Source organism: Camelus ferus, chromosome 7 (assembly GCF_009834535.1).
Source record: "Camelus ferus isolate YT-003-E chromosome 7, BCGSAC_Cfer_1.0, whole genome shotgun sequence".
Taxonomy (NCBI): Eukaryota; Metazoa; Chordata; class Mammalia; order Artiodactyla; family Camelidae; genus Camelus; species Camelus ferus.
In genome coordinates, this window is record NC_045702.1 from 23,553,579 (window position 1) to 23,567,679 (window position 14,101).

The following is a 14,101-nucleotide window of genomic DNA, read 5'->3' on the forward strand; positions in this document are numbered from 1 at the left end:
TGCCTCAACAAAAACAATGTACATCTGAAACTCTGCAACAACCTTCATTTCTTAGAAAGTACATGACACACACACAAACACATATACACACAACAAACATTATCTTGAGCAGAACTAATACTAAAATTTGAAGTGCATTTAGTATCCTGTTTCAAGTATCTAATACAGTGATAGAACACTTTTAAGTTCAATGATGTATTCTTCTTATTTGTAATGTTGATTGCTCCTCCTTGTTTTTATAGCTTGTAATTTAAAAAACAATTAGACAATAGTATTACATATTAACAATTAACTTCTTGATGATAAACATAACCTGAAAAAGTAAATAAATTCATTTTTCTGCCAAGGTTCCATAAGTAATTCTGACATCAACAGACTCAAGTAATACATCTTTGCTCATAGCATATGGCAGGCTTACAAATAATGTATTTACATTGAATGCTGTTTTCTATAGTGAAAGTAAAACAATGTTTGGCAGATTAGTGGTGTTGCACTGTTTCCCCCGAGAGATTCACTCATGACCCTTTTAAAATCACTTCTTTTTTATTCCCCTTTTTTGTGAGTTTTGCCGTCTGTAACTCAAACTGCCCCACCCTAAAGTCTAGCGCTACAAAGGAGCACAAATCATGAAATGACAAATGGCATTCATCACCTTGATTGTTCTGACTCAACTGTCAGTATTTTCTGAAGAAAGGTAATTCTAAAACCCTTTTGGAAATGGACACTTTTCCTTAGGTCAAAACCACAGAGTGGTCCCTTCAGAATTCTAGGACAACATTTTCTTATGTTAGGCCACGTCCCATTTTTTTTTTTTCTTATTCTTTAATGATCTTACTCTCTTCTTCCATTCTCTCTTCTTGTGAATGTTTATGAGGACAAATATACCTACAGGCATCCTGTTCTATCAGCCTTCCACTATTCAGTGAGCTGACTTCTCACTTCTCAGATGCCTGGGTGCCAGGTTGAGACAAAAATACAGAGGACTGGCAAGTTCCATGATTGTGTTGATGTCCTGTGATACCTCTCCAGATACTGTCACCTTGAATGTGTACCTTACTAGACAATATAAGAACTGGACTGGTAAACATTATTTTCTTGTTTTCAAAATCTTTCCTCTAAGTGCACTAATACTGTGAGTGTTCTTTACCTCTACAAAATATATATTCACTCATAATAGTATGTACAAATGAGAATGAATAAACAGACACTACATTAAAATAGATTAATCTCACTAAAATTTTTGAATAAAAACATATTCAAAAAGATAATACTGTATATCTGTATTTATTTAAAAAAAATTTTTTTAAACTAACCTAAACTGATCTCCAGTGTTAAAAATGAGGAATTACCCATGGAGGCAGGTTATAACTAACAGAAGGCAATAGGGGAGCTTCTAGAAAGTAGAAAATATTCTATTGTTTGATCTGGGTACTGGTTGCATTCTAATGGTATTTATTGAAATACCATTTTTTTTTCTGGTTACTGGGATGCCCTTTATTAAATGTGTAACTTAACAATACATTTTTAATGAGACATGTCATGATTTTGTAAAAGTTTTCAAATTCCTAAGGGCCAAATAACTAATTTGGAAAACTAGGTTCTGCATTTTAATTTTGTACAAAGATGGTATACTTGGGGGCTGATGCAAACGCCGTGGCACGTGCAACAGGACACAAGTCTGGAAATGCCAAGCAAAAAAAGTAATCAGGTTTCCTCTGTAGGCACCAATATTTGAGTGACAATTTCTTGCCAAAACCTTCTCTCGGTTTTTGTTACTTCAATTGTCTTAACGATACCTATTCAGCAGTTGAATAGTTGGGTTCTTAATAAAGGAAAGTTTAAACAGAGGCTTTTATGTTTAAAAAGAAACAAGAGTAAATTACTAAGTTGCATCAATTACAATTAATTCCAGATTTACAATAGAAAAACTAGAACAGGTGACATGGCTTTCATAAGTAATGGACAAGAATAATTGTTGTGTACTTAGCTACAATTTTCCCTATTATGAAAAACATCGGGGAAAGCATTTTTAATGTTCTCTATTTAACACAACGTAATAGGGATGCATTTAACATCAGTTTTCTGTTCTGTACTGTTGGTGTCATTTCAAAAGTATATAACAGATTATTTCTCACACACAAAAAAGGTACATATTCATTTACTTTTAGCAGGAAGCCAGTACAGATTTTTTTTAAAGAGACATTACTACAGAAATGAGGTATGTAGTCTTGGCCGAGGCAACATACTCTTGTTCTTTCTTTCTTAGCAAAACAGAACTTTTCAATGTCATTTGCTCAAAATTATGCTACCAAGCATAACTATTTACCTTTCCAACACTTCCTCAAGAAAATGAGAGCACTGGATTTGAAAGTGTCCTGCTATGTTCTTCACTGGAATCTTCTCCTCTGCTCTATTTTATAGGATCACTCAACTTTTGTTTTTCCCCCAGAATCTTTGATATCTTTCTGCTCCATCAACTGGAGCCCGTCCTTATGTTCCCTACAGAACATAAAACGTCCCCCTGCTTCCAAAACTGGGCTTTATAAAAGACGACCAGCATTCACTATCAGTTCAAGACATGATGCGTTAGGGGGCTCATGTCTGGAATGGTGGTCTGAGGATCTTCACAGACCCACTCCAAAATTAAACAATCATAACTGAAAAGTACAAAAATACCCAACCATTTGAAGTCTTTGAAAATTGTCATAGGGTGTACAGTAAATGGAGAAACATTTATTTAAGAAAATCTACTACATCTTGCCAAGAACAGCAAAGAGATATGGCATTTCAGCCATGACTCACTCATATACATGACTGGGAATTGTAGAAATATGACATATTGATGTGGAAATTAAAGTATAAAGATACGATTTTCCCTATAGATAATTGTATGATCAAAGATTCCAAAGTGAGAAAACAGTGTTTTGAAATAGTCACAAGCAAACACTGATTCCATAGAATTGATTAAAAATGCTGAGCTCAAGGAAACAGAGCACTCCTTTCCTCTCCACCCCTTTTCTTCCTCATCTTTTACACCACTACGTTTCCATTGTTTGTTTGACTCATTCATCCATCCATCCATCCATCCATCTACCCATCAATGACTATAGAACTATAAGGTCCATGAGGCTAATAATATTTTCTGTTTTATTTGACTCTATATACCTACCATTAAACAAAATGTCTGTTTCATAGGCTGTGCACAATTAAGTATTGGATGACTTTGTCTGAAAACTGTATCATCTAACCAAATTGTATACTTCCAAGCAGAAATAGATATCGATGTGACAATAAGAAGTGTATTAAAGATAAGAAAATGATTCTTATTATACATGTAATCTTAAGCACATAATATTCTAGGTTCTTAATCTCAGTTTTTACTCATAAAAACAAACTGAGTAGAGCCAGTCAGCCCACATCAGGGGCAGTCTTGAAAAAAGATTTAATTGGGGTCACTGAAATTTCTGTATCCTATGCCCAAAGACCTCTTGTCAAACAATCAGATGGCAAAATGTATCACAGATAAATTAGTAAATCTATAACTATGAAGACGAAACATGATAAAATTTCCATATCAATAAAACAGAATACAGCAGTACAAATCTATTTATATGAAACTCCATTACCGCTCTAACAACTAACTTCTTGTTTCCAGAGAGTTTCTCTAATACATTCCATCACAAAGCATTGAGTCCAGGAATTTTTTTTTTCCCTTAAGTCTCTAGGATTTAACACAGATGATTAAAGTCATTTTAAAATTGAGTTATTTCCTCAATGCCTTGGAAAGTGTGAGATTAGCGTGCCTCCTCACAAAAAATAAATCAGCAGGACAAATACTGTTGATTGCCTAATTATTGACTGAATAATCCCTAAATTTGGAATGAAATCAAGAGCTTTGGTTGCAGGATCAGAGGCACTGCAATGTAATAGATTCTAAAAACACATTATTTGGGAGATGACTTAAATGCAAATTTAAGTAAATCACTGGATGAAAACGCAAGGATAAAGTTATTTACAAGGGTAAGTGTGAACTTACCAACAGCAAAGCTTATTTCCCCTCTTCTTCTAAATCACTATTCTTTTGTGCCGATGAACAATTAATTCCCCATTTGGTAGCCTTCTTATCTACAACATTAAAAACATTAAAGCCTGTCTAATTCTCACTTTATTATCCCGACAAAAAAGCAACCAAAGTCAATTTCTATTTAATCTGGGCTGCTGTAAATACAAACCCTTGCTTGACAAGCAACCTAGACATCACTATCTCTTGCAGACACTATAAAATCCTCATTTTCAGTGGCTTGCAGGGATCAGAATATAAATATCATATGGCAAATTGCATGCTTGCAGAAAGATGGGGTTCAATTACAATGAATGTAAAATTATGACCAAGGGAACGTTGTCTAAGAATCAAAGTATAACAAGTTAGAAAAGTAATAAATACCATTAGGAAAAGAACAAAATGGCATATTTTGAATTAAGCCTTTTACAAAGCTATCAAATCAAGATACTTAATTCTTATTTTAATTCTTATTTTAATTCTAAAGTAAAAAAAAAAATCACCTGCCCTGATTCTTATAAATATTTTTATGGATAATATTTAACACTAATTACCTAAAAGGAAACAACAACCCTATTTTGTTATGTAATTAAATGAAGAATAATCTTTCGGATGGGGGTAATAAACATGTTCAAACGGCAGAATGGTTGAACTTTGAAGTAGCACGTATTTTCTTTTATGTTTATGCTTTAGTAACAAGGCTAGCTCATTTTTTGGTGAGTTGTTTTCCCTTCAGTATGGCTTTCATTTCTCATTGTACCTAACGAAACCAGTGGTGGATAGGGTGGAGAGTGGGAAATAAAACTCGACTTAAGAACAAGGTTTCAATTAAGGCACAAACCACTAAGATACTGGTCGCAATACGCATGCAGACTAGTCACTGTTCTCCGTAACTCCAAGCATGGGTGTTAAAAATTCATTGTGCATCATGGGACCTTGAAAAAGAAGCAAAATATCTGTGTACTATTTGTTTCCTAAATGAATTTAAAATTTTCACAGCTTGTTAAAAATTCTTAACTATATTCATTATTAACATATCTAAAAACATATGGTAATTGATATCCTCGACCTCAGCTAGATTATATCAAAGGGGACTTCAAAAAAATTTATACTAGGCTTGCCTTCTGCATAGCTTTATATCGGCTAGTGTAATTAATGTTAACGATAGAAGTATAATAAAAATTGAAAATTTGAACTTCCTATTCTTCATGATCCTTTCATTGCTTTAGGAAAAAAAAAAATCTTAGCGCTAAATTGGTGATCCTTTGATAGACTGACCATGGTGTGGAATTTAGTATGGCACGTGGATTCCTTTAGATGGAATTGGAAATTCTACTATTCCAACAATTTTAAGTAACATTGATTTTTCTAAAATACTAAAATATAATCTTTGAGGATTATGATTTCTCTTAAAATTAAATCTTATTTACAAAAGCGATTCTACCTTTCTGTTTCAGAGAAACATTAAAAAAAAAATAGTTATTACCTGTGCATGTGTGTGGAGACAGAGAGAGAGAGAGCACTATATCTGTCATTACATTTTGTTTTCAGTTATCTTAAAGAGAATTATTCCTTGTATACAATTGGAGCTAAATCTAAACGTTTGATGTATTGTGTATATTATTATTTCATACCCAGATATACAACATAGAAATAACACATAGAGCTTACTCAGCTCAGGTAACCCTGGGTTACTGACCACTGGACTCCCGTGACATTTCCTGAACCCCGCAGACATGCTTCCCGGAAGCCTTGAACTTGCTGGCCTTGTTCTTGGAATGTTCTTCACCATGTACCTAGCCCTGTTATTTTACTTTTATCTCTGGTGACTACCTCTGATAAAATGCCACTATATCAATGACACCTTTCCTGACCACAATATTAAACATTTCAGCACACCTTGTCCATCTTTGATTCACTATCCCCTTTCTCTGTTTTATCCTTCTTCACAGCACTTCCATTACCAGGTTAATTTAATATTTATTTTTAATTTATTTACTCTTGTCCACCTTCCTCTTTTTGGAACACTAGTGCTCCATAAAGGTAACTTTTTTTGAACAAAATATTTTCAGAGCTAACAATGAATTTTGGCACATTCCATAACTATGTGAATAAACTGTATCCATCTTATTTGATCAAGTTATTATTGTATACAATAATATATGTAAAGGGCTACTATAACTGTCCCAATATTTTCTACATTTGACTCAGATCTTTGCTTATGCTTTAGCAGTTTGGGGTTATTTGGCCCTTATCCCCTTCTTCGTTGCCCTGTATCAGCCGGAATATTTTCCTTTGAGCTCTCCCTCTTATATTCCATGTGTTGTGATGTTTCATCTTCAATTCTCTGCAATCACTTCTACTATGTTTGCCTTGAAATGCTACCCTTTTCAACATCAATACATTCACACTCAATTGTTGCCGCAGATCATTTGCTGCTTTTCTCCCAGACAGTTCAGCTATTTATCAAACACTTCCTAATTTTCATTTCGCACCTCTTTTTGTGATCATACATAGACGGGGTGTGAGAGAATAAAGTGATAACTGCACAGCTCAAGTGAAATCCTATGGAAGCGGCAATTTGACTTCACATTATCATTTGACCACATGTCTGTCACACTAGAGAACACTGGTTTCTCGAATTTTCACTCAGCCATGCAATCAATTTGGTTTGTAAGAAGTCAGTCGAGAAAGTGCCAGATTATTTCTTAATGTTTAAATACACTGTGGGCAAGGTCAAGCTGAGCAAAACTCAATGAACACATTGATGCTTTCCAATTCCTTTCTCTCCTATTGCATTCTGATCAATAAAATCCTTTCCCACTCTAACTCTGAAATCTTATCTAAAGAGAAGAGCATAATTTTTGGAGTAGTTTCAAGAAGGTCTTAGAGTTAATTTTAGAATTCTTCAATTTTATTTTCCTTAGCTTCTGGAGTTTGGGTATAAGTTTGAATGACATTGAGAAAGACTGACAAGCTGGACCACATTCCATCAGATTACAGGACATACTTTAAAAAATAGTCATTTTGGTTCCAGGGTCTTTTCATTCTGTTTTTTTCTCTTATCCTCATATATGTAATTATTTGTCAAAAGTTTTTAAGTGAGCATCATGAGTCTACAGATTTGCTAAAAAAGTAATATACCAGTAGCTTTCTCTCCTATACCATCAAACAGTGGCCTTTAGCTTTTAGGATGCTAACTCCACATGTTATCGCATTTGCAAGAAGTTTCTAAGCCAATTACTCTCTCATATACAAAAAGCAACAACTCACTTTGTACTATATTTGCTAAAATCTCTTCTTGTGCAATCTTTATTTTTAAATATCCTCCAACAACTTTTGAATGAGAACCACCCTTTCAGGGATTTATTTTATAACTGAAATAATTATGATTATGGTTACTTGTTCACTTCAGTTCCAAGTATTTCAAGGACCCCTTATAATGTAAAGCAATATGCTTTAAGATGTGGTGACACACTTATACAATATTTGTGTTCACAAAGAGCTTACAGAATAGCCAAGAAGACAAGATGTTTATAAAGAAAGAAAAAAAAGACAATTATTCATAACAAGTGAAGTAAGCCAGAAAGCGAAAGAAAAATACCATACGATATCACTTATATGTAGAACCTAAAAAAGTGAGACAGATGAACGTATTTAAAAAACAGAAAAAGACTCACAGACATAGAAAACAAACTTATGGTTAACAGTGGGGAAAGAGGAGGGAAATGATAAATTGGGAGTTCGAGATCTGCAGATACTAACTGCTATATATAAAATAGATAAACAGTAAGGTCCTACTGTATAGCATAGGGAACTATATTCAATATCTTGTAGTAACCTCTAATGAAAAATAATATGAAAAGGAATATATATATATATACACATATATATATGTATAACTGAATCACTATGCTCTACACCAGAAATCAACAACATTGTAAACCAACCATACTCCAATAAAAAATTTTTTTTAAGATTTTAAAAAAAATAGGGTATGCAAATGTCCAATAAGTGGAACAAGTCAAAATTATGTGCTGTCTGATCAGAAGCAATAAGGGTCTCATAGCATCCCTTCTGTGATGTTCCCCCCAAGGATACATAACTTGAATCTAATTATGAGGAACATCAGATAAACAGAAATTGAGGGATAGTCTCTAAAATTTTAGGCCCATAATCTTCAAAAGTATCAAAGTCATGAGAATCAAACAAACACTAAACAACTGATCAAGAGAAAAAAATCCTAAAGACACATGGCAAGTAAAGTAACACATGGCTCCAAACTAGATCCTTTCCTTATAAAGGGTGCTGTTGGGGAATCTGGCAGAACTTCAGTGGATAGAAGCCTCATAAAGCAGATGGCAGTAATGTATCACTGTCAAGTTCCTCATTTTGAAGCTTTGTATATGGTTATGTAGGAGAATTCATTGTGTGTACAGAATGTGTACTAATGTGTTTGGGGGTGGGAAGGCATAACATAGGAAAATTACTCTTGGATGGTTTGGGTAAAAAAACTCTTGAACTTTATTTGTAAATTTTCTGTAAATTTGATATCATTCCATTTAAAAAATAAGAATGCATTTTGAGGATTAAGTTATAAAAGAAATTTAACAAAATGAATGCAGCTTTCAATTTGACAACTCCACAGATGAGAAACATGGTTTAAAAGACAAATACCTCAGGACTTTGGATGCAAATTACACTTTAAAGAAGTTCATTTCATTATGAAAAAATGAAACAACTCCATGTTTATGCTGAAGATTTTAACAGTTGGCACAAGAAGCAGGGAGGAAGAGAGTAAAAGGCAATAGCTGACTAAAAGTGGTGCGGAAGGGCTGGCGCACATGAAAGCAGTGCCTGAAGGAACTTCTCTTCCTTCATGATGAGGCCAGTGGTTAATCTTGAAAGTTGAGTTCAGGATAACAGGCACTACTGTATTGAGTGATGCACCTGAATAGAATCACTTAATCATAGGACTGAAGGAGTGCTTACATTGTTGTTGTTGTTGTTGTTGTTGTTGTTGTTGTTGTTGTTGTTATTTGTACAACTTTCACTTTTTAAAAATAACTTCACTGCACTTTTGTTCCCACATCCTTATAATTTGGAAGATGCATAAATAAACTTGTTATTGTTGAGTTAGAATAAGTTACTTCTGTTACTTAGGCCAGTTTTGAACTGCTTAGACTAGATAAACTGATCAACAGTAATCAAGTTTAACTTATACTGATTATTTTACAGATGCTGTAAAAGAATTAGGTATATAGGACAGTTTATGTTCTATTTATTTCAGTGTATTGTGGACAAGGAGAAGGAGACTTTTAAAGTTAGGGCATTTATTAGGTACAAGTCATTAACATAATACTTTGATAGAATTAAAAGAGCAGGAGATTTTTATGTTTAGCAAAACATATAAAGAGGTCAGATAATGTTATTATTGGCTGCCACAAACTTAAAGTTTTCTAAACTATTGACTTAGTACCCCTTCATAAGTCATTATTCTACTGCAAATCAAGTTTCAATAAGTCTCACCATTGTATCTACTGAGCTGTCATGGTTCTGTGTGAAGGAAAATACTCTATATAGCAATACGTGGAGAAACTGAAGTTCAAGAAGTTCAATGACACTTTTTTTGTCTCAATAGCCACACTACCAGTGCAGTTTAGCTGTCTGAATTTAGTAATTGATTCTCCATTGCTTATGACATTTCTCCCTTTCCCCGTGAGTTTTTCTATTGATATACAAAAAGTTATTGCTTGTATTTATTGAATGTTTACAGCAGGCAAAATACTCTATGATGGACTACAATGATATAAAATCCATAAGACATGAATCGTGCTCTGAATATGTTAAGAGAAAAACAAGGCAGTGTGTGAACTTAAGCCAAGAATAGATTATTTTTCAGATGACAGAATTCATAACAGTCACGTGGTGCATAGGTTGGCTCTTAGAGAATAGATAGGATGTTAACACATACAGTCAGGAGAGAATGTTATCCTAAGGGGTGGAAATAATAAGGTTAAGAAAATTAAATTGGAAAAAAGTGGTCAGCCATATTGAAGGAAGAATTTGTGCTTTAGTTTGGTTGGTAGGGTGTATGAGAGACCAGTAAGAACTATGTCCAGAAAGTGATATTCTGACCAGATTTTGGAGAGTGTTGAATGCTAAATTAGGAAGTTTGAATTTACTCTAAAGACTTTGGGAAACCACTGGTGTAACACAATCAATGTCCTATTTCAGAAGGAACAATTGGGCAGTGATAAAATACTTGGGGAAAAGTAGTACACTTGATGGACAGAACAGTTGGATACTATTGCAACAGTCCAAGTATGAGATATTAAGCTAAACTGAATTATTAACCTGTTAAAGAGAATGGGTCAACTGAAACTAACACAAAGATAGGAGAGACAGGATGTGGCAACTGGTTGGATGTGGAACATAAATGTGAGAGATGTGTCAATAATTTATAGAGCCATTGTATTTGAGTGACTAGAAAAATGGTTACACCATTTTAAAAAAATTGGTTTAAAGCAGGAGAGTATTGGGAGAGAAGACAGTGAATTCAGTTTTGAATATTACTGCTGATTTACTAGTCCCTAGTACATGGTGTTCTGATTATTTTTTCTTATTAAGCAATAATCTTGTATAGCCACCACCCCTCCCCACCCCAAATCCGGAAAGGCATGAGTTTTAAGCTGATTTTCCATAAGAATTGATGGATTACCCTAAACCAGCCAAAATTTCTCATTAAGTAAAACTCATGACCAAAACCAAAATTGATAAGCTGACTAGCTACAATTCAGACATTCCCATTTGGGGAGTGAGGAAAGCAACTGAAAATATATATTGTTACTTATGGTACTTTAATGTACAATAGTAATGTTTTAAATATCATGTAAAAAATGTTGGTTTTAGGGGAAAAACTTATAATTTACTAGGGATTAGGGCTTAAAACATTTCTATTAGCAATAGTAGTTTTTACACGGGACTTTCATAATCATGGGGTTTAGAACAAAACTTTTTATATTGCCCCTGACTTTTAATAATATAAAGGTCAGTGGGGGTTTTGCCTTTGGATTGTATTTATATGTGCAGCTTTAATTGTAAAATATGGAAATATGTATTAGTAGTTTATTTTAGTTTCCAGTGAAAGATGATTCTATCAGCTCACTGAATGAAAATTTTTATCAGTTTCATTCCCAAGGCTAGGTTTCCTCGGACAATGCTGTTAAGTTTTTATTCTAACTGTTGATTTCTTTTTTTCTAAAAACAGTTCCTTTATTTTTCTGACCATTTACAAAGGGGAGACCACGTGCTTTCAAAAAGTACTAAGTAAATATTTAAAACTCTTTTTCCAAAGCCCAAATGTTTTCTTGCTAGTCATTTAAAAATATATAAACATATCAGAATATAATAGAACAACAAACTCTTGTGTTCATAATCTTCTTATAACATTGGGGTTTACAAAAAAATTTTTTTTATTTCTACCCTACTACATACATACACAATATATAACTGAAAACTTTCTCTTATAGGAAATCAGTCATTCAAATCTGGCTTATTCAAATGCTGGACCTGCCATTTATTAGCTCTATGACCTTGGGAAAGTCACCTGATTTCTTTTCATTTGATTTTCCTCATTCAAAAAATAAAGATAAAAAACAGTAACTCCTTCATGGAGTTGTAAGTATTAAATTAGATAAGGTAATATATATAATGGTCCTAGATTTATAGTAAGTATGCAATTAATGTCAATGACTATTTCTGGCTCTGTTATTATTGTTATTGATATTATTATCACATGCCATGTGAGTGCCATATTTCTGAAAGTCTCTAAATTATCTCCTCTATCTATTGATATCCAGCAGAATATTTTGACCTAAATCTTAAATGATTCTCAGATATTCCTCTTCCATCCATCAATCTTGCTGCTGCCCCTGTGCAGGCTATCATCTCCCACAGATATTATACAAATAGCCTCCTAACTCTCCTTTTATGTAAAATTATCCCTCAACAGTGAAAGAGAAATCAAGACTTTCTCAGAAAAACAAAAATTGAGGAGATTTGTTGCCAGTAGACCGTGGAAGAGATGTTAAAAGAAATCCTTTAGGGAGAAGGAAAATAATATGGGTCAGAAACTCAGATCTACGTAAACTAAACAGCACTGAAGAAGGAATAAGGAAAGGTAAACACTTTTATTTGTCTTACTCTTAACTGATCAAACAGGTAATCGTCTGTTCAACTGGCTATCCTTGCCTTCAATTTGATTCTTCCATAATTTCCATGTGCCTGCTAAAATTTCCCATATTCTTCATGTTTTCCACCTTTCCCATTTTTATCTTAGGAATTTGAATGTCTCTGACTAATAATTTTAACATCTGGGCCATCTCTGAATTTGACTGTTTCCTCTCTTAAGGGTGGATCACTTTTTTTTTTTTTTTTTTTTTGCCTTTCCATGTACTTCATAATCTTAGATTATGTGTCTGAAGTTTCAGTTAAAGGAACAGTAGATACTGAAGTAAATAACATTTCTCTCTGGAAAGTGGTCCTTCTCTTTTTCTACCTTTGCTGCTAGACTGGTTGCTGAATCAATCTCTGTAGGGTCTCTGGGCAGCTGTAATTTGACTAACTTCTCCACTAACTTTACATTTTTTTGTGGGCTGGATCATCATTTTTCCTTTCAGAGGAGCCTGCAATCTGAGCACTAGTGAGATTCCAGAAAGCTCCCTTTGCTTCACAGCTGAGTCACACAGTTTTTGTCAGAGTGAAAAATCTCTCCAGGTTTTCAAGTCAAGGAGAGTACGCCTTGCTCTCTAGCTGTGCACCTTGGGACACAGGTGTTACCCCCCCCCCCCACCAACTTCCAAGGGACTACTGTACGCAGGAGTGAGAGTCGTTGAGTGACTGCAGACTGGTTCTGTTGGAAGAGCTCCTCTGATACCCAGTCTGGCTCAGAAGCTCACAGGAGACTGCTAAACAGTTTTTTAAATGTTAGCTGGTTTCTACTCCCTCTTTGCCCAACACATCCCTCACCCACCCTAGATCTAAGGGTAGATTCTTGTTCCTTCTGTAGTTCTAGCAGGGCGGGGAGCCTGTCTTTTAAATGACAGGTTTGCCACTTTCTGGAGTTTAGTTCATTTAGAAATTTTTTGCGTGTTCAGCTCCATGATGTATTTTTTTTTAAACTACGTGTGATGGTTTATCATCCTTTTGTTGATTGTTAGGATGGGACAGATGGTCACATAAGTCCCCATTTTCAAACTTAAAATGAAAGTGGGTTTTTAAAAAATGTAAATATCAAAAGCTTCACTCTTTATTCATTATGAAACACTTTGAAAGGAAGTCTTGCAGGTACCACCTTCTTCCTTCGTACCATGTCCCAAGGATCTACTCTAATAGCTGTTTTCACCTGGTGTTTATTTACCCGTTGCTACAGATTGGATTTCTATGTCTCAGTCCCAGCTCCCTCAGCTGCTACTTTGTTTGGATTGCTAACTTCATACAGGAATCATGATAGATGTAACCTCTAGGGTTCCTCTCAGCTTGCTAACTTGTAGTGTGTTTGTCACATACAAAACCAGTGTCTGTTCCTTGAATGTGAACTCAGGTTCAGAACCTTGTTATAAAAGCTTACAATTGACTCTGCAGCTTGTATCAGACAAAAGTAATGCCCACAGGGCACTGCAGAGCCAAGACTGGAGATCACAGTGACAGTTTCTTCCTCTCCCATATGAGTGGCCTCCAGCTGTAAGCAAGAGGGTATAGGTAATGGAGAAATAATTGAATCTCTGAACCAAGCATTCTCATTTACTAACAACCAATAACAGATGTTTCATCATTTGGGAGCATTTACTAGAGACTCTGAGGCGCCAACCCTCTTTCTCCTGACACATTTGGTTGCATGAGGGGACTAATTTCCAGGTTTCTAGTGGAGTCGGGGAAGGAAGTGCCTAGTTCTCCCATTCATACACATTGTACTGCTAGATGACGACTTGGAATTTCCAGCAGCCCTAGGCAACGCAATAAAAATATCCACCCATGATG

At 34.6% G+C, this 14,101-nt stretch overlaps 2 long non-coding RNA genes across 2 annotated transcripts in view; both read right to left on the bottom strand.

Annotated features, from left to right (window-relative positions):
- The window catches only part of LOC116664857, a 252,153-nt gene that overhangs the window by 193,653 nt on the left and 44,399 nt on the right, over window positions 1–14,101 (bottom strand). The window lies entirely within an intron of this gene.
- Window positions 1,029–13,646, bottom strand: LOC116664858. Its single transcript, XR_004321350.1, has 3 exons — window positions 13,636–13,646; window positions 11,279–11,282; window positions 1,029–1,094 (listed from the first exon to the last, which is right to left on the bottom strand). It is a non-coding gene; the product is annotated as an uncharacterized LOC116664858 (long non-coding RNA).